This window comes from Eupeodes corollae, chromosome 3, assembly GCF_945859685.1.
Source record: "Eupeodes corollae chromosome 3, idEupCoro1.1, whole genome shotgun sequence".
Lineage (NCBI taxonomy): Eukaryota > Metazoa > Arthropoda > Insecta > Diptera > Syrphidae > Eupeodes > Eupeodes corollae.
The window spans coordinates 84,524,722-84,548,865 of record NC_079149.1 but is presented as its reverse complement, the minus strand read 5'-3'; the positions used below and the strand labels follow the sequence as shown (position 1 = coordinate 84,548,865).

Genomic DNA, 24,144 nt, shown 5'->3' with positions numbered 1-24,144 from the left:
CAGATAATAAGGCAGAAAGATGCAGAAATTGCTTTCAAGAAAATTGCGTGGGTGGTTTTTTTACCATAGCAGTTTGAAAAAAAGGTGAAAATTTTGGTTAACCCTAAATATCTTACGAACCAAAAACGCTAGAGACTTGAATTAAATTTTATATAATATATTGTAACGTTATACCAAACAGGTATATTTTTTGAAAAACAATATAACGGTTTTTTTTTTTATAAATCAATAAAACTGAAAAAAAAATTGTCACCTCCAAAATTTTACGACTGAAATATGATTTCATCTCTGAAACAATTTTGTGCAACGAAAAATAATGTTTTTGACATCTGATAAAATTTTGAGAAAAATCTAATTGACAGTTTTTTTATAAAAAATAAAAATCTAAAAAAAACATTACTCTAAGTTCGTAAAAATTGAATATCGATTCAAATATCTTTTCAAAAACTTGAAATTTAGGCTTCAAGCTTGTTTTATCTTATAAGAAATATTGTTTTCAACATTAAAATAAATGAAATCGAATTGACAGTTTTTTTTTACAAAAAATAAAAACCTAAAAAAATTGTATAAAAGTTGGTAAAAATTGATTTTCGACTCAAATATCTTTTAATAACTTTAAAATAATAGCTTCTAACTAATTTTTTCTTATAAAAAAATATTGTTTTCAACATAAGGACAAATTTTGAGAAAAATCTAATTGACATTTTTTTTACAAAAAATAAAAACCTAAAAAAAATGTATAAAAGTTGGTAAAAATTTATTTTCGACTCAAATATCTCTTCAAAAATTTTAAATTGTGGCTTCAATCTAATTTTATCTTATAAGAAATATTGTTTTCAACATTTGGTGAAATTTTGAAAAAAATCGAATGGACAGTTTTTTTTTACAAAAAATAAAACTCTAAAAAAAAACAATACTAAAACTTGGTAAAAATTTACTTTCGGCTCAAAAAGCTTTTCAAAAATAAAAAATATTGGCTTCAAATTTATTTTATTTCACAGAAAATATTGTTTTCAATATTCAGTAATTTTTATATAAAAATCCACAGTCCGTTTTTTCATAAAAAATAAATTCTACAAAAAATAGTACGCAAATTTGGTAAAAATTAATACGAGTACATATAGACAAACTTTTAAGCAAGACAAATCGACAGAAGGAATGGGAAGTTATCAGTGTTGGTCGCATCCCAGCCTCTTTTTTTTTTTTTAATATTTCCACGAAACCCCGTTTTTTTGCTGTTAACGAAACAATATTTTTAAGTAAGGTTATATCAAATCACGTTTTGGAGATATGCAAGCTTTTTTTGGGATTTTCTATTGAAAACAAAATTCAAAATTCTGACGCGATAGAATTATGTCGATTCAAATTTAGTATATCAAAAACTAAAGGCTCCGAATGGCAGCACTTAGCTCATGTCTGATTTGACCGATAATAAATTTTATCCTACCGCTGAACGAATATGGTTGTGTACCTATATGCTCGAACAACGCTGGGAAATATTGCGATATTACTTTGAAAATCATGGTAATGTTGCAGAATGTGTTCGAAAATTGCGTACGGACTTGGAAGAAGATCAGCAACGTCAGCTCCGTATGTTAGTTATCTTGTGAAAAAAGTGAAAGAAACATTGATAAACCAAAGCGTGAAAAGCCAAAAACATCAATTCACCGTCGTTCTCAACAACCGAGCATTTCGGAAATATCGTTGAGACGAATTTTGAAGAAAGACTTTGGTATGACGCCATACAAAGTTCAATTGGTTCAGGAGTTGAAGCCAAGTGACCATCCAATGCGTTTTCGGTTTGCTAAGTGAGCCTGTTATTGACTTCGAGAAGATGCTGATTTTGCCCACAAAAAACATCTTTTCAGAAGAAGCTCATTTTGTTCTTGGCGGGGATGTAAAGAAGCAAAATTGTCGCATTTAGGGCACAAAAAAACCGCACGTATGCATTGAAAAGGCGATAAACCCAAAGCAAGTCACTGTTTGGTGCGGATTTTAATCCAGAGGCATAATTGGGCCATTTTTCTTCGAAACTAAGCAAGAAGTGGCCGTTACAGTGAATGGCGATCGTTTTTCAATTTCTTCGTAGTTTTCACTTGTGTTGTTGACAAGAAAATTCTAACACACGGCAAAGAATGCGGTACACGCTCTTTTTTCAGCTTATGTCAATAAAGCTATAAAATAAGGGACCTTGATCACCTCTCCTATTTAGGGACCTACAAAGAAAACTTCTTTCAGTCTCGCGTCACTGATTAGAGGAAATTTGATTTTGTGGTATTGGAAACCTTCACCATGTTGTTGCGTTGAGATTTTACATATATTTTTTTTTACACTTCAGAATTTCAGAAAGTAGTTAGCTTATAGCAAGCTTCAAACCACGATCAGAGGCTCATCATAAGTGCATGTATTAGTTGTTAGTAAGATAATAATACAATTAAAGTCTAACACACACACAAAATACAAAACATAATTAACATTTAACATGATTTAATACAGAACAACAAAACATAAAATAAAGACGTTTACAATAGTGGATCACTGGTTCTAAACAATGATTTTAATCCCACCTTATTTAAATTTAAATCTGTCGATGAACAGTTTAAGTCATATAAAATGCTAATTCGACTTAAAGCTTCATTTTTTCCATAGTTAGTTCTATTGAATTCAATATGTATAAAATCAAAAGAACGTAGGTGATGAGTTGAACCTCGGTAATTCAAATGTACACAAGATAGCAAATAAGGTACATCAATTTCACCGTTAATAAGTTGATGAAGAAATATTAAATCATTATTAACACGCCTTTGATGGAGAGATTGCATTTGAAGAAGCAGAATACGATGTTCATAAGGAGGCAGATCATAAGGATCATAAGGTACATCAATTTCACCGTTAATAAGTTGATGAAGAAATATTAAATCATTATTAACACGCCTTTGATGGAGAGATTGCATTTGAAGAAGCAGAATACGATGTTCATAAGGAGGCAGATCATAAGGATCTTTCCAAGGAAGACCCTTTAGGGCAAAGCGAATGAAATTATGTTGAATTGATTCAATACGTTTTCTATGAATTTCGTAATAGGGAGTCCATACCTGCGAAGCATATTCAAGATGAGCACGAACATGGCAATTATACAAAGAAAGGGTAACATAGGGATCATTGAACTACTTTGCCCAGCGGTTTTTGCAACCAAGCATAGAACTTGCCTTGCTGACAATAAAATTAATGTGATGTGTAAACTCTAAGTTGAAACTGAAATAAACACCTAAATCTTTAAATGTGGAGACGCGACAGACTTTTTGATGTGATATACAGTTGTCAAATACGTGACTGATTAGTTTTTTAGTAAAAGTTATCGTCTGGCATTTTAAAGGGTTGAGTGAAAGACTATTTTTCCCACACCAAAATGTGAAAGTGTCAATATCGGCTTGTAAAAGAAAACGATCATGGGAGGACTTTATAATCTTAAAAATTTTCATGTCATTGGCAAAAATGAGAACTTCAATTGAACGTAGACATGACGATAAGCCGTTAAGAGACAGGATGAACAGAAAAGGGCCAAGATGGCTTCCCTGGGGAACACCGGATTGAGCAACAAGAGGTTCTGCAAGAAAATTTCTGAATTTTACCTCATAGGATCTGTTTTCAAGGTATGATTTGATCCAATCTAAGAAAAATGGTGAAAAACCAAGAGCTTTGAGCTTAAATAAAATAATTCCTTGGCTAAGTTGGTCAAAAGCTTTAGAGAAGTCTGTGTATACACAGTCAATTTCATAACCTTGTTCTAAAGCGTTTGAACATATGTTTGAGAATGTGAGGAGATTAGTAACGGTTGATCTTTTTTCACAAAACCATGTTGCTTTTCGCAAATGAGATATTTACTAAAAAATGCTACACTTTCACAAACTACTTGTTCAAACACTTTAAGAATGCAAGATAGCTTTGCAACGGGCCTGTAGTTGCTTATATACACCTTGTTCTTCTTCCATATACTTGGAAATTCGCCTGTTTTTAGAGAAAGTTTGAATAAAAACGTAAGGGGTTCAACTAAAGCATTACTACACTTTTTTAGTATTATCGGGGGAATACCACAGGGTCTGGCTGAGCAGTCATCATTCAACGCAGATAAAAGATCAAGGGCCGTGCTCTGTAGCATAGGGATGCAACTACAGCTAGTTTGCGAAAAGGAGTGAAGACTATGAAAATATACTTTATCAACTTCTTCAGGGCTATTAACAAATGACTGACGGAAATTTGTTGCGAAAGTGGTAAACGTATCAATAGTTTTATCTAACGAAAGGTTCTTGTAAGTGAAGTTAACTGGAAAACCATCTGATTTTTTCTTTAAGTTTACAAGTTTCCAACATTTTTTAGGATTCTCTTTTAAAGTGGTGCCTTTATCAGTAACATAACAAGCGTATACAATATTAGAAAGAGATTTAAATTCATTAAACAGTTCAAAATAAACAGAGAAGTTGATTGGAGACAGAATTTGAGATAAGTTTTCCATGCCTTATTTCTTTTGTTTCCAAGTAAACGCAATTCTTTCGTGTACCAAGGGTGGATAAAGTTTGTATTTCTTGATTTCTTAAAAGGAAGATTTTTTTCTAAACAATTATTAAGGATCTTATTAAAAATTGAAACTGCTTCGTCAATATTAGAAATGCTAAAGTATCAGCAATTCCAGAAATGATTAAATATTTAGAAAACTGGAAATTAGATCTTCTGAAATCAAAATTAGTACCCGTGGCATGATGATAGTGCGTTGGACTGTCATGCAAGGGGTCTTGGGTTGGACTGTCATGCAAGGGGTCTTGGGTTCAATCCCTGCCTGTGCCACCTTAATTAAAAAAAAAAAAATTGTGCGGGTTCTGCCTCTAGGAATTGACAAATTCTTCAAGAGTAATTCTTGTCATGAAAAAGTGCTTTCTCAAATTAGCCGTTCGTGTTCGACCTTAAATTGTAGTTCCCTTCCATTCCTGACAACAGTACTCGCACACAGGAATGGTTGAGAGTTGTAAGTCACTAGGCCCTGGTTCACAACGGACTGTTGCGCCACCCCATTTGATTTTTTTTGAAATCAAAGTTATATAAGCAATCAAAAGGTGATTACTTATGTCAAGAATAATGTCCAAGTGGTTGGGGGTGATATTTATCAATATTAGTAATTCCTGATCTACATTCTAGAACAAGAGTACTAATAGTTCCAATTGTGAAGAAGAGAGAGAGGCTTCAAGGCATGATTTTTCTTCTGATGGAATCCAATCTATGTGTGGTAAATTAAAATCAACTAGAAGTAAAATATTGGTGTCAGAGCAGAACAAACTGATAACAAAATATTATGCTAAGGAGAGCTCGCTATAAACAGACTCTAAACTTTTTGGAGGAATATAAACGATTAAAATGAAAATAGTCTTAGCCTGTACCATTATCTTTACACATAACAGTTCAATTAATAATTCAAATGGAAAATATACCGAAGAAGGGAAATATGTATTTTTTACCGCTATAAGAGTGCGAGGCTTATTATAAGAACAACTAAATCCATTGCATTACCAACATTACGATAATTTCTGTAAACTTCGAACTCTTGGCTGAAAAGTGCTGTGTCAGAAAAGCTTGAATTAAGCCAAGTTTCTGTCAAAACGAATACGTGATGTGGAAATGATTGGGAGTTGAAAAACATGTCAGCAGTCTTACTACGTAGTCCCCTTACCTAAGATGTTTTTGTTCTTGATGGATTTGCTGAAAACAGCAGGATTTCGAAATTGGCGCTCTATTTTAAAATGTGAATAAACAATAATGGATAAGAGCAAATTTTGTGTCATATGATAGATTATGTCATGGAGGAATCAGACCACCACATTTTAGCTGAATGCGAATATTAATTTCATTTTTGTACCTTTTCTACAAAATACTCAGAAACCAGATTTAGATTAAGTTTAGACTGGTTTTGTGAAAATAAAATCTACAATTACTTATTTAATACAATTCTCTACTTTGGATTGTTTGGATTTTCATCTTTAAAGATTTGTGGATTGCGTCGTAAAGGTAGATATTAAAGCGTCATCTTCAGGATTAAACCTTCAATTTAAAGTCAATTTTGGTGTACCTCAAGGGGCCACCTTGACTTATTTTATTTATTAATAATTTGCCTTCTTTTTTAAATAATTCTATATAGTTACCTTTTACCTATATATATCAGTGGTTAACACTGATTTTGCCACACGAACTTTGATAGCTAATTTTGTTTTGTCAATCTAGTCTCATTATTAAATCACAATTGTCACGTTTCAATAAGCTTCAGTTTATTTGTGATACGGATTAACTCAAAACTTGTCCTACGCATCAAAACGCTTCCAAGTAAACCGTTTTACAAATATTTGTGGTTGCATTTTAACACTTTTTTGTTTAAACATTTTATTGTTATTAACCCTGTGAATATTTCGAGGAAGTGTAACAATGATCCTGACTGTTTTTGTTATGTTTGCGGAGAACTGACATTCAAAAAACAAAGACGAATCTTGTGTTAGATTGTTATCACCAATGTTTTGCTTTTTCTGTCTCTCATCAAGACAAATCCTGGGGTCCTCATGTCTGTTGCATAACGTGTGTGAAAAATTTAAACGACTGGAAGAAAGACGAACGACCTATGCCGTTTGCGGTACCCATGATATGGACTGAACAGCGAGATCACATTTCGGATTGCTATTTTTATCTCACTGACATAAACGGTATACATTACCAGAAATAAAATACAGTTATTTACTCTGACTTATCTTCGGCTATAAGACCAGTCTCTGATTTAAAAAAAAATGCCAAGACTATTACCAGTTGCAACTACGTCTGTTGAGAATGACCATTCACGACCGTCCATCACTTCAGGTAAATGTGTTGACGAGAACGATGACTTTCAGTTTGAAGGAATTGCGAACGAGCTATATTTCATAACTCAAGGAGATTTAAATGATTTATGTAGTTCGGGATCTAAATTTCTCCAAAAAACAATCATACCTAACTATAAGGATCTCGTCTATAAAAGAATGGAATAACACAAAAGTTTGCTACTTTCGAAACCGTGGTCAGCACTTCAGAACATATTTTTCTCAGGATGGAGATTTGGTATTTTGCAATAACATAAATGAGATTACGAAAATGTTAGACATCGAATTTGATCACTCTCAGTGGCGTTTATTCATTGATTCTTCGAAAGCAAGTTTAAAGGCTGTTGTACTCGTGGTGTGAAAGAAAAGAACACGTCTACAATTGTATTTTAAAATGGTTGCTTTTATTTCGCAATGATGTTACCACGTTGGATGTCTAAGCCAGAAGGAGGATATTGCGTCATATTAGATAAGTACATCACTTTTATTGCTAAAGACAAGTGCTACCAAATAGCTAACACATTTTAATAATCATTAAGGCTATAACAATTTTCTCTCTTCAAGAGAAACACATTCTTCGTTATACATCCAAATGGTATTATTTTAACTGAACATATTTCAAAATCATAATTCAACAAATTTAAAAACTTACTTACAAATCTAAATGAGATAATTTCAAATTTAAATACAAGTAACAGCAAAACTTAGTTCTAATTTATAAGTCTTTATGATTATACTTAATTATATTATTTCACGATTCATTTTAATTATTTCAAATCATTAATAATATGTCAGCCTATCCACAGGTTTCCGAATTCTATTACTTTTTCGTGGTATAAATGGTAGTTTGTTTTCGGAAACGTTTGGAACAGGGTCTGATTGTTTTTCCTTTATATCTTTATCAATTTCTTGATTTACTGGTACCGGAAGTTGTTGTTGCTCCTCCGAACTTTCACTCGGGAACTGGGGATTACCATCAACGACCTGGCTGCCTGCATTTTTGATTTGATCGACGTGCCGGAACGCATCTTTACCATTTTCTAGTTTAATATTATAATGCAATAAACCAGTTTTTTCATTAACTTCTCCAAAATTCCATTTTTCCTTGCCAATGTAATTTCTAATAGCCACTCTTTCTCCCTTTGAAAAACTTCTACTACTAATATCTTCATTGAATGGTTGAACATTATATTTTTTCTCTGGCAATAATAACGAAAATTTATTTCGAATAGGATAATTAAATAATACTTCAGATGGGGACTTTTTTGTAACAGGGTGCGGTGTAATTCGGTATTGGAACAAAATATTATTTAATTTGACTTCTAAATCTTCGTTTTTGTTTTTAAGACAACGCAATTTGTTTTTTATCGTTTGAACATAACGCTCTACCTGACCATTTGTGGCAGGGTGATATGGTGCAGTTCGTTTGTGTACGATATTATTCGAGTCGCAAAACTGTTTAAATTTTATATTCGTGAATTGACTGCCATTGTCAGTGCAAATAACTTTTGGTAGCCCAAAAGTAGCGAAAATTTTTCTCAAAATTGGAATGGTTGTATCGGTCGTTATATTTTTCAAGATATGGACTTCAGGCCATTTGGAGAACGCATCGACAAAAAGTAATAAATAAACGCCCAAAAACGGACCTGCAAAATCCAAATGGGCCCGGTCCCAAGGTTTTGATGGATAACTCCAATGATGGGTTTCTACTTTTGGTGGGTTATTTTGATATTTACAACAAGTTGAACAATTTTTTGCAAATTCTTCAATTTGGTGGTCAATTTTTGGCCACCAACAGAAACTACGTGCTAGTTCTTTCATTCTGGTTACCCCAAAATGTGATGAGTGTAAATCTTCAAGAATTTTTTTTTGAAATTTAGTTGGGATAACGACCCGCAAACCTCGCATTATACAACCACTTTGTATAGAAAATTCATTTTGGTCAACGCCAAATCGTACGTGAGCTTGAAGTTGAGTCCCCTTTTGAATCCCTTTCAATAATTTACTCAGTAACAAATCTCTAGACGTTTCCTCTGCAATCTGTTTTGCCGTAATTGGTAATGTTTCTATCTGATTTATTTCAAATAAATCAGATTCTTCAAGCTTAAAAGAATCATTGGTTGAAATCGGCAGTCTTGACATGGCGTCAGCATTGCCATTTTGCTCTGAACGTTTGTACTTTATTGTATAATTAAATGCTTGCAAATAAATCGCGTAGTGTTGCATACGTGTAGCAGACATATGTGGCAAACTTTTATCGGCCGCAAAAATTTGTACCAGTGGCTTATGGTCTGTAAATAGAATAAAATGACGACCGAAAAGGAATTGATAAAATTTCTTAAGACCGTATATAATAGCGTAGGCCTCTTTGTCTATTTGAGACCATTTACGTTGTGAAATTGACAACGTTTGTGAAGCAAACTGGATGGGTCTATCAGTGCCATCTGGATATATGTGGGACAATACTGCCCCCACACCCACTGGCGAAGCATCTGTCGACAAACACAACGGCTTATCTTTTGCGTAATGCACCAAAAAATTATCTGAAATAATTTCTTTTTTTATTGCTTTAAAAGCACTTTCACATTCTGATGTCCATTTAAATTTATTATTTTTCCTAATCAATGCATGCAATGGCTCAAGAATCTCTGAAAGATTATGAAAAAATCGTCCATAATAATTTACTAAACCTAGCAAAGATCGTACCTCAGATACATTTGTTGGGCAAGGGGCTTTAACAATCGCTTCTGTTTTACTTGCGGTCTTATGAATTCCGTCTTTATCAATTTTAAAACCACAGTACTCAATCGAGTCTTGAAAATAATGTGATTTTTCAGAATTTACACGTAATCCAAATGAAAACAAACGCGAAAATACTGTTTCTAATCTTGCGAGATGTGTCTCATTATCCGGACCAGTGATACAAATGTCGTCAATAAAAACTCCCACACCCTCGATCCCAGCAAGTATTTCTTCGATTTTTTTCTGCCATTTTACAGGTGCACAACTAAGACCATACCACAATCGCGTACATTTAAACAGACCTAAAAACGTAGACAAAGTTAATTTTTCCTGATCCTCCTCCCTCACCTTCCACTGTAAATAAGCACGGCGAAGGTCAACCTTCGAAAATTTGTCACCGCCATTCATTGCATTAAAAAGCTCGTCTATTGTGGGGAGAGGATGTTCAGTCGCGATCATATATTTGTTTAAAGTAATTTTAAAATCTCCGCAGAGGCGTATTTTTCCATTTGCCTTTACTATCGGCACGATTGGAGTTGCCCAATCACTGTGGTCAACACGAATAAGAATACCCTGAGCAACTAAATTATTTATTTCTTCCGCGATGGAGTCCCGAAGCGCGAACGGTACCGGTCTATGCTTAACAAACACAGGTTTCGAATTTGGCGTTAATTCAATTGAAACCGGCTGTCCCTTAATTTCGCCTACATCTTCGCCAAATATCGCACTGTATTTTTGAATTAATATTGAAAGTTGCGGTGGTAAATATGAAACTTTGGAGTTGTTTTGAACATTAAAATTTTTTTCATTTACCTGGTAACAATTTTCATTTTTTGTATCGCGTTCTTCACGAAATATCTCCGTCAATGGTAAACCATTAAATGCATACAGCCACTCTCTTCCAAATAGCGCGTTTTTATTTGACTCAACAACATACAACTGCAAACTCTTTTCAATTTTCAAGTTCTGCGGAGCAACAACAACCTCAACAACACCTAAAACATTAAGAGAAGAATTATTATATGTATTTAACTTAATGTTAGTACTTTTAATCGGAATATCACTAAAGTTCTTACAAAATTCATTATAACTAATAACCGATACGCCGGCCCCACTATCAATTTCCATTTTAATTAATTTATTTTCAATGTACACGTTAATCCACATTTTTTTTGTACAATCATTACTCTCACATATTGTGTTAATATAAACTATTGGTTCTTCACTGATCAATTCGCAATCATCTTCTAAGTGGTTAACTGTACCGTTTTTCTTATTCTTTTTTTGTTTTTTAAAACACACTTTTGACAGATGACCGCGAATCTTGCAGAAGTTACAAATAGTATTTATGTGAGAGCAATTGTTCGCAAGGTGGGGGCCGTCGCAACGTAAGCAATGTATTTATTTTTGGCTTTGGCCTTTATTAAAATTTGACACGTGTAACTTCTCTGATGAGTGTTGATTGTTGTTGTTCCTCGTCGTCTGGTTGCTCTGGATCTTAGCATTCCGATCTTTTTTATGAAAGTTAATTGAATGTATTGAACTTTTATGAATTGCTGTCTCGTTTAATTGAGTAGAATTTTGTTGTGACATTTCTAGGCTCGTAGCAATTTGGATCGCTCTCTCGAACGTTAGGTCTTTTGTTTCCAACAATCGGTCCTTTATTCGTTTGTCTCGAATGCCACAAACAAGTTGGTTTCGCAGTGCAATTGTCAAATAAGTACCAAAATTACAATGTATGGCCATTTTACGCAACGAGGCTACGTACTCACGGACGGACTCTCCCTCCAACTGCTCCCGATGGTGAAATTTGTAGTACTCCGCTACTTCTAAAGGCTGCGGATTGTAATGCTCCTTGAGCACGTTGACTAACTCGTCGTAGGTCTTGGTTTCAGGTACTGCTGGGGAGATTCCATCACAAAGTAAATCGAAAGTATTTGGCCCAATATAATGTAGCAAGTAATTGAGTCTCATCACCGAATCTTTGACATTGAAGATTGTAAACGCTCCTTCAAGACGTTGCAACCAGCGTTCGAATTTACTTTTAGTCTCGTCAAAGAATTCTATGGAGAAATTAGGCGGCACTCCGCCGACGTACGTAGGTGCAGCAACAGCAGAAAGACCACCCGCAGCAACATCAGCAGCACCCGCAGCAACACCACCACCAATCATATTTCGTAATTATGTATGATTATGTATGTACTCAATCGATGAAATTAAAATTTGTATCAATTTTCTTTCAATTCGAATCCTCGTCGCCAAATTGTTGTACTCGTGGTGTGAAAGAAAAGAACACGTCTACCATTGTATTTTAAAATGGTTGCTTTTATTTCGCAATGATGTTACCACGTTGGATGTCTCAGCCAGAAGGAGGATATTGCGTCATATTAGATAAGTACATCACTTTTATTGCTAAAGACAAGTGCTACCAAATAGCTAACACATTTTAATAATCATTAAGGCTATAACAAAGGCAGTGTTATTGCATAATGGAAATATGCTTCCGCCTGTACCTCTAGCCCATGCATAGTTAGTTCCTGGACAATTAATCGTAAAGTATTTACCGCTTATTCAGCCAAATAATGTCCTTCTACCACCATTGCATATACAATTAGAATTAATAAAAAATGTTGTTAAGTCAATGGATCGCCTCAAAGCCTATACAGATGATGTTAATTTTGTTCGAATTACTAACTTCATTAAGGATACAAAAGAGATACTAAAAGATCTTTATTTATTAAGTTAATAATGGTGGATTAAAAATCGTTTGATTTTGAATATTAACAAATGTAAAACAATGTGTTAAATATGACTATCTTTGTTTCGTCAAAAGATTTTTCCGAGAGTTCTGTGATCATATGTTATTAAAATTCCGTTCATATTAATAGAATAGAAAGTATTTAATGTGGATTTTTAAGAATTGTCTTCGTTTTTCCCCTGGCAGGATAGAATTTTATTACCACTATACACTCAGAGGATTCCCTTGATAAAGCTACCAACTTTTTCTAGCCGCAAAGAGTATCTGCAGTTATACTTTCTACATTATCAATAAATTTAACAAATTCTCTATACTCATATTGACTTTGCAATTTGCACATTTTTGGTCTAAGTCCAAATTAAATCTATAAGGTTTTGAAAGTACCAAAAAATTATATATTTCGGTGGCCACCTTTTAAAAAAATATATGTTTAAATGAAACTTTTTTTTTGAAAATTGTCATTCTTTCGTTGCTTGAAACCTCTAACTGGAAAACGTTTGTATAAGGTTGGTTTGGCATATCCTAACCAGTTATTATTATCGTTATTAAAATACACTTCTTTCAAAAAGTATATTATGCTATTTTGGAAGATATTTCACCTTTAAGTATTAAGAAACTGCAAATAAAAAGGTAAAATAAAATTAAATGAAATAAAATAAAATAAAACCTACCGATTAATAAAAAGGAATGATTAAGCCTAGGCACTATAAAATAATGTTCTGTCTGTCTGTATTCCTACTCTATAGTTTACTCAGAGAAATTAATAGTTTTATAAATAAAAATAAGTCCAAACAAATGTATGGAATTAATTTTAGGACTTTTATTAGAGCTAAAAAAACGTAGACATGTGTCATGTGTCAGTAAGTCAAAGTTATAAATAAATATGTGAGTCTATCTTTCGGATGAGCTTAGTGATTGGAAACATTATGAAACTATGTTTAACTTAAAGTAACGACTTTGTGTTATTTAAGCACGTCTAGCATATTTTATTACAATTCTGCGAAGTCCTTCCAATGTTTTAGGTGTCGTAAATGAAACAGATACAAACACAAATATTTTAATACCCTTAACCGAAAGGTATTTAATATTTGCTCAATAAATGAAGGCCATGGTTAATTGCAACTGTTTTTATTGGCCTTTTATGTTGATGTTTCATGATACTAAACAGACTAGACACAAAATTAATTTAATTCGCATATCATACTAATGTATGTAGGCTTTTTAAAGACATACATAAATAAAATTAGTTGGCACAACAGTCCAGTTGACTTTCAATTTTCGACCATTGCTGTGTGCGAGTTATTACAGGGCTGGAAGGGACCTACAGTTTTGTATGCTAAATCCGAAGGGCTTTCATCACAAGAATTAGTCTTGGATGATTTGTCAATTCCTCGCAAGCGGCAGTACCCTTGAAAAAACTTTACATGACCGTCGAACGGACTAACCATCACATCAAGCGTAGTACTAAAAAAATACATACATATGGTAAAAATAAATGTGGCTAATTTTTTCATAAAGTTAGAAGATTTATGAAAATTTGTGCATGAAATGTATTTATATTTCTGTACTTAATATGATTAATTTATTTGGTTAAATAGTTTTACTTTTGATAAGAAGGTTATCAGAAAAATAATACAAACAAATAATTAAGTAAATATATGCTGACTATCTTACTTAATTAATTAAGGTGGCGCTACTGTCTGGGGGGAGCTGGGTCTCAACCAACATGCGTTTTTTTTCCAGGCTGAAGCGTCGATAAGTTGATGTCCATTCGCTCTACATACCTCGTTGTATTTTTATTCTTTTACCAGGTCAGTGTAGCCGTGCAACCCGTACAGTTTGTCCTTGTATCTTCTCCTGAACTCTCCATCTATGCAGCCGGGACCAAAAACCACCCGAAGAATTTTTCATCCTTAGACACTATCGTCTTTCTTTGAAAGGATCCAGGCCTCAGCGCCATAAATGAGAACCAGTGTCTTATAGATGGTAATTTTAGATGCTAGAGAGAGGACTTTACTACTCAATTGCCGTCTTATTCCAAGGAATAAGCGATTAACAAGAGTTATTCTTCGTTTGATTCCAGCGCTTGTGTCGTTGTCTCAAAGTCCTCAACTATCTCAAAGGTATAGCTGTCCATGGTGACGTTTTGTCGAAGACGTCGGTGCTCTTTGTCCTTTTTTGATGACAGCATATACTTGGTCTTGTCCTCATTGACCACTAAACCTATCTTCTACGATTCTGTCGCAATACTAAAAAAAAGAAACAAAGTTTTTTGTTGTTTCTAAGGTCTGAAGTAATGTGACAATTGGTTCAATGGTAGATGATGTGATGACTATTAATTAAAAAATCGGTCGGGAGCAAAGGTTCGATTTTTTTCTAAACAATTATTAAGGATATTATAAAAAATCGAAACTGCTTCGTTAATATTAGAAAATGCTAAAGTATCAGTAATTCCAGAAATGGTTAAATCTTCAGACAACAATTGGAAATTAGATCTTCTGAAATCAAAATTATATAAGCAATCAAAAGAATTACTGTGTTCCAGTAAGGTGATTACTTAAATCAAGAAAAATGTATAAGGGGGGGGGGGGGTGATATTTATATATATTAGTAATTCTTGATCTAGATTCTAGAACAAGAGTATTAATAGCGTCAGAAGAAAATACTAAAACGAGAATTCGGTTTTTTGAGTTTTTAATACAGCTTGTTTGCTGTAAATCAGTAAGGATTTTATCAAGAAAAGATAGTTCCTATTGTGAAGAAGAAGGAAAGGCTTTAAGGCAAGATTCGTCTTCCGATGGAATCCAGTCAATATGTGGTGCCTGTGCCACCTTAATTTAAAAAAAAATAATTTTCGTGGGTACTGCCTCTTGCGAGGAATTGACAATTTCTTTAAAAGTAACTCTTGTCATGAAAAAGTGCTTTCTCAAATTAGCCGTTCGGATTCGGCCTAAAATTGTGGGTCCCTTCCATTCCTGACAACAGTACTCCCACACAGGAATGGTTGCGAGTTGTAAGTCACTAGGCCCTGGTTCACAACGGACTGTTGCTCAACCCAATTTATATTTATTTATTTATTCTGTCAAAACTAATACGTCATGTGGAAATGATTGGGAGTTGAGAAAAATGTCAGCAATCTTACTACGAAGTCCCCTTATGTTTTGGTAGAAGAGGGCAACCCTGTTGAGTTTTTTGGCTTCGTTTTCAAAGAAACACCTCGTTTTTGACTTTGTGTAAATTCTTTGACTAAAGTCTCTGCGGGCGAAGAACGTGCGATTCGTTACTAATTTCAAAGAAGAAACAAAGCTATTTGGTTTATTGATCTAAGTACACCTAATGGATGAGCTACAAGGTATGCTCTTGGTAGAAACTAAGTGAGAAGTTATATCTTCTGGCGTTGTTAGTGGGTCTATCTAATATATACAAATTATTTTCTATTTCAACACAGCTTTGATATTGATGGAATTGTTTATTACTGTTCTAGTAACGGAGTCGCTAATAAAAGCTGAGTTTAAGTTAAGAATTGGAGTTATATGAGGAGTTCCAGTGGGATCTGAAAGTATTGGGGTTATGTTAACATTAGTTCATTTTGAGGGAGGGGTAGAATTTCTAGCAAGCACAGAGTCCTCTTGGCTTCTTTTTTTAGACTTTTTCTTTTGTTTGTCAGGTACGCTTTCTACAATATTAACACCAGAACCTGATTGCCGAGAATATCTTCACTTGTAGAAGAGAAAGTAGTAGGAATTTTGGGCTTAGCTAAATCATCAGACCAAGTGGTACTATCAACCATGATGTTGCTTGCAGAATAAGCAATTAATTTGCAAACTGCAGTTTTAAATGAATTAAGTACCATTTCAAGCTTATATACCAGTGATAAAACTCATCCGGGATGGCTCCTGACTTGCACAGATGAAGTTAATCTGTTTTCTTTTCTAATGGGAAGGCTGCTTTTAACTTCTTTCAGATTCATGTGCCTACCTTTACCAAAGACCCGTAATTTCTTATAAGTTCCATTGTGATTGACCTTGTACTCGATCACACTCGATTTAATCTTTTGGTACCTTAAAGATTTTACCTTCAACCAATTCACTTTTTCATAGTTTTTATCATTTCGGTACATTTGAATTACAATTAGAAATAATGGCTTATATAAATATTTTGCGTTTTCAAGAGTATAGGGTGGGTATATTAATAAACAAAATCGTTGTGTTTGGTGTTTTGAGAACCGTCAAGTTATTGAAGAGAAGCCATTACATAAACAAAAGGTCACTTTTAGGTGAGCTCTTTGTTCCGGAGGTGTTTGGATTGGACCTTACTTCTTCGAAATGAAAAAAACGATGGGACGACTCTTGAGCACTTAAACACCAACATTCCTCAAGTTATGTTTGATGTTTGCAAAACTTTGCGTGGTAGTAAATGATGTAGTATTTCACACATAATGTCAATATTCAAATAAAAACAACAAGAAATATCATGGAAAAAAAATATTTTATGTGTGTTGTAGATTATTTACATTATCTTTTAAAACAGTAAATGGATTACCCTGCAATTGTCACGGAATAAGAAATACATTATTAATATACTCATATTGGAATCTAAAACCATCCTCTTTAAAGTCTTTCGGCGGTAGTGAGACTCTACAGTGGTCCTTACTCCGTGTTATATTTTTATCCGAAGTTTTATTTGCAGCTTTGAATCTGCCCATTTTCGTCTTTCTTAGAAAAAATTCCAGTTGAACCTTTGTATTTAAATGCCGTTTTAACTGCTTTGAGTATCACAAAAAAAAAAACACCACAGACCCGAACTTTGGAGTAATAATTTTCGAAATTCGGCGTTAATATGACAACTTCCTAAAGTCCTTGCACAATTTAATTCCTTGGAAATCTTACCGTTTATTGGGTTTTTCAATAAGAGTGCTATAATTTTTTTTTTAAATAAACAAAAACGGTTTTGAATATCAATGAATGTGGCATGGCCACAACGCGCACGCTTGCAGAAGTACAGACGCTGAATCCAATGTCGACGGTTTTCATATTGCTACAATTTTACGTTCGATATTCGTACGATGTTCTTCAATCCTCGCTGGCTTGTTGACATGGACCATAGACTTGACGTAGCCCCATAGAAAATAGTCTAATGGCACAACTCAAATCACAAGACCGAGGCAGCCAAGCGACTGGACCATTTCGTAAGATAACACGTTCCAAAAACTTGGTTTCCAATAAATTGACTGTAACAACCGCTGTGTCGCTTGTGGCGCCGTCCTGTTTGGTTCTAAATGTCCTCCAAGTCTATATCATCCAATTGGGGCCAAAAATATTCGGTTGTCATTAACGCGCCGGTTTTAATCATCACGGAAGAAGTACGGCTCAATGACGCCACCGGTAAAACAGAAACTTATTTTCATTAAATCGCTCTAAACTTATTAATTGAACACTTTCAAATATTACTTTTAAACACAGTCTTTGCGTTAACGCAGTTCACAATCAATAATGAACCGCTTCGCTTCCGAGTGCCTATTTATATACCTCAAATCGGTTAGAGAAACTACTAGGTTCTTGTAGGCGCTGAATGTTCTCGATGCTTAACGAAGCGAGCTCTCCTCTTAATGAATAGATGTAACCCCTTATTCTAAATGCTTTACACAAGTGTTTACTGCTACAAATAAAACGGTTGCTACGTACACAATCTTCTATAAGACGATATTAGAGTAAGAGGTATTAAAGTAAAAGATAAAGAGTGTATCCACATTACAATACGACGCTTCTTGTGGTCGAACGGCTTCAGTTCTTGCGTCAATTTAATCTTGTATGGAAGTAGAATAATATATTTTGGTAAAATTAGCCACAATGACGTAACATAGAGTTTTCTGCAACTGTAGCTTCAGCGGCAGCAATATTCTCGACACTTAAAGCACATCACTGGTACAGAAAAATTTTGTATTGTGCCTGTGGATTCAAATGTTTCCATTAGACGCTCAATTGTTGATCTGCTAGGACGATTATGACGAACATATAAATTGGATGTGCGTTCTTAACGTTGAGGCCACTGACTGAGAATTTTGATAGTAAATTTAAATAATTTCTACTCGTTGTTAGATCGTTTATCTTTCCATCATAAAATGGCAAACCTTACGGGGGAAAAATGTCAAGATATATGGCGTCGTTTACTATCTCTATCGCTCTACGTTTCTAGTGTCCCTGTTGAAAAACCCAGTATAACATCTGCATGCCTTGAGTTTCGTATGCTTTTCTCCAGCTTATATTTTTTTATCCAATCTGTAGTAGAACAGAACTTTGCCTAGAATAATTCATTTTTTTAAGCAAAATTAAAAGCTCGACCTTTTTGCATTGACAACATTCCATAATGAATGAATGAATTGTTTTTATACAATAACCAATAACTTTAAAACTAGACTATGAATTTTGGGACATTTTTGTATCATTAAGTCCAAATAACAAAACAGTGGACTTGAGCGCTTTTCCAGCATACCGACGATATGTAGTTTTTTAAAATGAAATCAGTCAAATGATAAGAATTTTCGTAAAGGTATAAACAAGTTCTGTAGAATTTTATAATTTACGAGTATAACAATTTGAAAAACTATTTTATATGTGGAATTCCAGGATAAGTTTAAGGAAAATTTAGAATAAACTATTGCTATAGAATAAATTGAAAATACGTCATACCTTCATAACAAGAAAAAAATAAAGTTTTATACCCGCATTTGATGGTCGGACGACTATACCAATATCACCCGCTAAATGATTAATTTCCTAGAAATTCTCATGACTGTTGTTGTTTTTTTTTAATATTTTGTAAACATATTTACTTATTGTTATTGAGAAAATCCATTAAGAAAATTTATTATTAAAAGCATTTTTGGCATTAGCTTTAGATAATGTCTAAAGGGAGACATTGATTATAATAATTGAAACAACCCTTTTTGGCTTAAACATATTGACCTATTTCTCTAAAGTAAACAACGTTTCACCCCAAGTTTCATTATTTATAGTTTTGTGTGAAAAGGAAAAATAAAGAATTACGTATATATAATGGTTTCTCCCACATACATACATACACATACGAGTACATACATATAACAAAAATCAAACAATAATGTTTTTTTTAGCTTGCTACATGACAAACTTATGACACCATCCAACTTAAACAAACTTTATTTGTTCTTGATAAGAAGCTACAAGAAATTAATTAAGTTGTGTATCTGCTATGTTCAACGACAGTTTCGATACCTTCAGTGTTTCAAGTATTTTCTTCAAAAAATGAAATAACTTAGACGGGCCTTCAATGCAAAATTCATGTATTTTGCATTGTCTAGGAAGATTTTTTCGTTTTTTAGGCGTTTTTGTCAAAAAAATTAATTTCACTTGTATTTATAAAAAACGGTTAAACACTGAAACGATAGCTCCATAAACCATAGGGTTGCTTTTCTCGGTTTTGGTGTTAGTCCGATCTTGTAAATTCATAATATCATGAAAAAGGAAACACATCGTGATATTTCGAAAGAGGTATTGCTGTGCTGAGGACAATATGTCACTTAGATGCCATTTTCAGCAAAATAACGACCCAGGCACTCTTCAAAATTAATTAGTGAGTGTTTCGTTTCACGAACTTTGACCAAGGGCTGCTCTCAGTGCTCCGATCTCAATACAAAACTTTTTTTTATTTCAAAACTAACTGCTGCTTAATTATATACACTATCGGTCAACAGTTTGAGGCCAATTTGTAATTTTTTTATGATTGGGATTGAGATATCCAAAGGAGCAGTTCACAGGACCATACAGCGTTACTCTAGTACCGGCGGATAGAGTAAGGATAACCCGAGGTCAGGACAGCCTAGAGTCACGACGAAAACCGAAGATCTGCATATCAAACGGTTGGAATGGGCCAAAACCCATAAGGATTGGACAGATGAGGACTTCAACAGAGTCTTATCGAGCGATGAGTCCAAGTTTGAGATATTTGGTCCCAACTGTAAGGCATGGACGCGGTTCAGTATGGGAAGAGCTTGACAGAAATGTCCGGAATCACCACATAACATCGGAATCTCTACAATATCGCTAGAATAATATTCCACAAGAAGATTGCCCAGAATTGTAAAACAAATTATTGAATTTAAAGAAGGGGGTTTTGATGAAAACTCAATTTAGAGCTTTTATTGGTTTTTTAAATAAATAAATTTATGTTCAGTACAAAACTAGTTTATATTTTTCTATTATTTACAACTAGACATGCTCTTCACTTTTTTCACGTATTAATTTTTTTCCTAAAACTTTAGTTTAGGGGTTAAAACTTGATATTTCTAAAATTTCAGAGGTGGTCTCAAACTTTTGACCAGTAGTGTACGACCAATTCACCCAGTTAGTTTAAATTCCCTATTATTTTGAACACTGCAAAATAAAAATTAAAAAAAATGGGAGAAAAGAGTTATTTTGCAGAAATATTCTATTTGGTCGTAATCGCAAGTAAACTCCCAAAACTAGACTTAGACAAGTCAGCAGTGAAAAAGTAATAAGGTATAAAATTACTTGAAGTTTATGAAGTTGAAGTTTCAAGTTGGTAAATGTAAAATGTAATATTTAAAGTTTTGAAATAATATTTGAATAGATCTAAATTATATGACAGAAAATAAATGCATATAAGTGGTATAGTTTTATTAAAATATTTGGACAGCTATCACTTTTGAATCCATGCTTTAAAATTCGTTGTCCTGAAGTATTTTCTTGCTCGGCAATAGTGAAAATTGTTGAAAAATTTGAGCGTGAATCCAAATATTCTTGTTCAAGACCAATAGAGAATATTGCAGCTGTAGCCCGTAGGGTTGACAGAAATCCAGTTTTATGGACTTCTCGTTGTTCTTAAGAATTGGGGATTCGAAAAACAATATTTTGCATAAAGACTTTGGTCTTTAAAGTCTAAATTATTGAAATGCATCTTGCAAGCAGAAGACTGCAATCAAAACGTCTTGGACATACATTATTCTAATCAGGGGAAATTTTCTGATATTTTACGGTTATAGGAAAACATTTATTATGGTTTTATGCTGAAAAATTGAGACTGTAAAAAGCTTAAAATGCGTCTGGCAAGTAAAGAATTATTGCATTTGAACTCAAAAACTTTAACAAAAGTTGAAGATCTTATCTATACTCAACGTGTCACTGTTTGTTGCGGTTTTTGTACTGGTGATTTTAGTTTGGTATTACCTAGTATACCCGTGTTTTGTTGGCAAATCTATCCAAAGTATAGTAAGATTTTACACGAATAACAAGAACTATATCCATAGTATGAATAACACCCATACAAGTTAGAGTAGAATCGTACTATGGATGGGTTTTTGACATTTAAACGAGTCTCGGATGTATCTTATGTGATTTAGTTCTTAAATGTTGGTACGGTTGATATTGCATTCGTATCTCGATGGCTGTGTTCGTTGACTAGTTGTGCACTTGGAATCATGTGTGTTTTCCATTGGGGAAACAAATCAATCTATTACTGTTGATATTATTTGGTTTTGTTAGTGAAAGTGGACTAACTGGGCTTATTTTACAAGAGAAAACAATAGAAAAGATATGTATGTTTTTCTTTGTTTCCACTAGAGGATTATCTCAGTTTAGATTAAATATATCTTCATGGTTTTTTTTACCGTACAAGAAGATTTAAAAATGATTAAATTTGACAGCACTTTCTAAAATGTAAATGGTGTTTCGATGTTTTTTATGAATTTCCGATCGGAATCGAGTCGGACCAAGCTCATTTCAACTCGATTCAGGTATATACAAAATTGACGCGAGCTTTAGGCTCGCTTAATCTTAATTTCCAGATGTTTTCTTAACATTTCTTCTTGAAAATTGTCCATTTTATTAGTTTTAGTTAGTTTTTTTTGCTAAGTTAATTTTCACATTTCATTTTTACAAAACTTTCATCTAGATATTTGTGTGTTTTTATTATTATTATTCTGACATATATTTTTTCAGTTGTACCAATTTTTAAATACAAAAATCTAGCTACTGCGGATCGTTTTGTTGGCAATTTCTCACTGTAGTATATATGGAATACCAAAAACACCCACTTAATATAAATGAGGCAAGTTCATGGTTTTCATAAAAAAGCTCTTATATTAATAATTTGTGTGACCAAAAATGGAAGTTATTGACATAGCCGTCTAATTTTAAGAATAACAAGATGTCGCTACGTGCCAAACAACCAACGAAATAATCGCAAGACAAAATTCTTGGCTTTTCCTATTTCTTGGAAAGGTTGTCACAATTGGATACCGAGATCTTGTAATTTTACATTCAAGACTTTTATGGCTGAGACTAAGTGGAACATATTTTTAAAGTTTAAACATGAAATTCATGAAGTTATTCAGGACAATAAGTAAATTTCATGAAAAGGATATGGTGCTGCAACCGTAGCCGTTGCGGTCACTTGACTTATACTGTTTTCTATTGTTGTTGCCATACCTTGCAATGAAATAAACATACATTGATTTCTCTTTAAAATGCTCGGCATGTTGTATCATAAAAATGTTAGCTTTAATTGAAAAAATTCTGTGTAACACTGGTCGACAAAGTTACTTTTATTTTTTTATACGAACAAAACAATACTTTTGTGTAGGGTTAGGATGTCCCAAATTCTAATCTCGCCTTTACATTTCTCTATCACATCAGGTTTTAAAATATGCCGCATTAAAAATACTAAATACGGTTTAAGCTTAATTTAAAATATTTCAAAACAAGAAATTGTATAAAGATTTTGCAGACTACAAATCTTTCTCTTCTAGCTACAATTTAAATTATTTTAGTATCTTACTTAGTTCTTTTAAATTCTCATTCTTTCAGATTTTTTGTAAAACAGGTGAAATCTAACGACGAAAGATTTTTCGAATATTATGGGATTATAGATTTGGAAAACCATCACAGACTTTGTTAAACAAAGCTACTTTATGATTTAAGATAGCCTCAAAAAGCTTTAAGTATTGTTTTGGTATTTTAAAGAAGTAATGTCTAAAAAAGGTTACGTGCTACATTCATTTTGAAGTCGGATTAGAATCAGGGCCATCAAAACCCATTGGAAATGTGCAATTTTATTTCCAGTAAATGAGTTAAATTTAAACTGTTATTCGATAAAATAGCAAAAATAATTACAATTAGTTGTTTTAAATTAAAAATAAATGTTTAACTAAAACTAACTTCTCCCTAAGCGCAAAAAATGTTAAGCAAAAAAGTGTAAACATAAATATGTACATATTATTAAATTTATCTAATAAGCTTGTAAAAATGGTTAACATTTTTAAGATAACAACAGTGAAGTGTATGGTGTAAAACATTTACTGCCATCCCTATATCCCCACATTAAGTGTCATTAATCAATACGTTTACCTATGACTGATCAAAATAATATAAAAAGAAGTCCACATTGCTGGTTGTTATCTGTATGTGTTTTATTCGAATGTTTTTCCAGGGCCGCTAAGGAAAATCACTGGGCCGGAAAAAAAACTCTCAATGAAACTACGTTTTGTAAGGTAAATTAATCTATTTCAGTTGCATATAAAATTAACCAACGTTTATATTTAAAATGTATATGTTTAATTTAAATTTAAATAGAAGTAAAAAGTGTGTTTTAACGACGAAATAGAACGCATATAATTTAATATCATCGTTAATAAATTAAGCTTTGTTATACAGGTAAGGGTTTGTCATTACCCGTGTTTTTTGGCATTCTATATATAAAAAG

At 33.2% G+C, this 24,144-nt stretch overlaps 1 protein-coding gene across 3 annotated transcripts in view; it reads left to right on the top strand.

The window, feature by feature from the left end:
• LOC129951941 (vascular endothelial growth factor receptor 2) overlaps positions 1-24,144 on the top strand; it is a 59,218-nt gene that overhangs the window by 2,252 nt on the left and 32,822 nt on the right. The gene's annotated exons all lie outside the window — the stretch shown is intronic.